Source organism: Crocodylus porosus, unplaced genomic scaffold (genome assembly GCF_001723895.1).
Source record: "Crocodylus porosus isolate Cpor-Errol unplaced genomic scaffold, CroPor_comp1, whole genome shotgun sequence".
In the NCBI taxonomy this organism is placed as follows: Eukaryota; Metazoa; Chordata; order Crocodylia; family Crocodylidae; genus Crocodylus; species Crocodylus porosus.
Window position 1 is genome coordinate 120,533,541 of NW_017728943.1, and position 2,782 is coordinate 120,536,322.

Here is a 2,782-nt window from a genome sequence, read left to right on the forward strand (position 1 = left end):
CTCTGGGTCGGGTTGAGTTGCAGAGGCAGCGAGGAGTCGCATATTTGTCTTCTCCCGCTTTGTCTGGTGCAGTGGTTAAAAGTCAGCAGGTTTTTTTTCGACTTTACAGTAATGTCTTGTGCTGCCTGGCAAACTTGGGCACATCCTTTTGAAGTTGGGGGTGTCCTTGTGGTTCCTTGCTGCTGTCAGGAGATGCAGCTATGTGGGCACGTGACCCACAGCTGCCATCCTTGGCAGGCCTTGGGCCAGAGGTTAACCAACCACTGGTCCGTGCCCCGGTACCAGGCTGCAAAGGGTTAGCTGGTGGGTTGTGGCATTAGCCCCCAGCTCCGACCTCATTTGTCTACCTGGGTGAGTGACTTACGCTGCTGGCAGTTACATGCAGTGTTAAAACTGGGCAGTGGGGCAGCCCCCAGAGGGAGTGTGCCCCGTCCTGCTCCCATGCCAGTCTGCAGTATGGAAGAAGCTGGGAGCCACTGCCATCCAGGCTCCCTGTCTTTTTGTTTGGGACAGTAGCTGCATTGACGATCCAGTGTGTTGTGGTGTATTGAGAATCTGGTAAAGGCTTCTGTGAGCAGCTAATGTTTTTTGGAAGTTTGGGCTGGTAAACTGAGATGCTGCTTACCTTGGTTTTGGTCTCCTTAAAATACAAAGAGGAGACAAGTGATACAGCCTCACAGTGGGGTAGAGAACTGGATGAAAAGGGATAGATAGGTCTGGTAATATCTCTACCCTGGTCACTGTGTATTAGAACTGGGTGGTAAGGGTTTGATGCATCTGAAAATATATTTACAGTGGTCACCTGCCACACTGCAAGTGGGGCCACCATCCACTCGAAGTTCAGGGGAAATCTTCTGTAATCATTCACAGTTAAGGATGATTGTCTTCAGTGGTTGTTTTATCTGTGTGTCCAAAGATGGCTGAGGCAGCAGAATCTGTCAATACCAGATAGGCCTCATCTTGGACATGTGTTTCTGTGTGGGATGGGTGGCACTGGATTTTTTATTTGGTCCCCATCATGCTATTTCTGCTGCTCCTGCTTTTCCATTTCTTCTTGTCATGAGATTTCAAAGGGCTGAGACCCCTTTTCTCCATTTGGGTTGGTCCTGGGTGATAGTCTTCCATGAGTTGAGGGGGTACTGCCCACATAGCAAACTTATTTTAGTTTTAAAATGTGTATACATTCAGTGTTTATGAAAGGTGATGAATTGGCAGCCTTAGGGCTTGGAGTTTCCTATATGCCGCTCAGGTATAGATCGCACACAATGACAGTAGTTGTTGCTTCCTTGTACTTTGCTAAGCTGAAGGCATCAACTTAAATTGGCTTCAGAGCAGTTTAGTTCCCAGCTCCTCTTAGTTTTTGACCAGTAAGGTTAAAACCACCAACAGAATAATAAATGATTTCCAGCACTTTTTTTACAGCATTTTGTGTTTAAGGATCTTGGATGTATAGCCATCTCATTTTGTAGAGGAGGAAATCGAGGCAGGAATGTCACTTTGTAAGCCTATAGAAGTGAATAAACAGCACATTCCAGGGCTTCTGACTCCTGGTTAAGTGTCCTATTTGCTTGACCACTGATCTTAAGGGTGTTGAGTTTGTTTGCCTCAGTTACAAGGTGGTGATTGATTGAGTAACAAAGCAAAGAAAATTATGGAAAAGCATACAAGCATGGAGCAAATAGGTTTTCTTTTTGCTTTGGAATTCCAGGATTATGTGATTGTGTTATGAAAATTCCGTGTAAGGTTTTTTGGTGGAAGGTTTAAGGATAAATGTGATAAAAGAATGAATTTTGTGTTTGTCCTCTGATGTGGTTATCTATCAATCAGAAGTGGAAAGAATCTGTTGGGTTGAGGTTTTTTTTGTTGTTGCTTACCTATTCATTAGATGATGATTGTTTCTGATTGCTACTACATTTGGCTGAATTTTAACTGGTAACCAAAATACTAATAAAATGTTGCTCCTTATTGGCTGAGCCATTGAGCCTGTTGTGCCTTTTTTTTGTTTTTAATATGACCTTGGATAAGCGGACAAACACTGCATGTCATCTTCCTAGATGTGGAGATTCTTTTCAGTTCTTTTAGTGTATGTTTGCACCTCATTTTCTTTCATAGCCAATTAGTGAAGCAGTTAATTCAGTCTCTGGAATGTACAAAAACAACCCTTAACCATTATGTGGGCCAGTAATAAATTGGCAATGGTGGGGGGAGGGGTAATATCTCTTGGCATTGTTGATTGAGACCTTTGATTTTTCTTACATGTATTATGTAGGGTTTAAGATAGTTTGGATAGGGCTGATCCTGCCTCAGGCAGGGGGCTGGACTAGATGACCTCTGGAGGTCCCTTCCATCCCTACTTCCTAAGATTCTATAATAAGACATTAAGGTAAATAATGATTAAAGAAATGAATTTATTTCAGCATAATTATCCTTTAAGTCACATTTATGACATGCTTTCAGTTGAATCATGTTTCCCTTCAACTACTACTCTTTTTTTTAATGTTAAAATTTCTAGTTAAGAATTACTCATGTTAAAGTTGGCTAGGGAAGTTTAATTGTCCTTGTATGTGTGTGACAGTGATCAAATTATTACACTATTTTATAGCAGGGGTATCAAACTGCTTTGGTCCCCTGGGCCAGATTGGACTCCTTTCTCAATCAAGCGGTTGGTCCAATAAAAGAAAGCATTTCTCTTAATAAAACTTACACATCAGTTTAAATCAAATTCTTGATGAGAGTAAACTTTTTTTCCTTTCTCTCTCCTTTAAGGAAGGTGTAAGCTTGC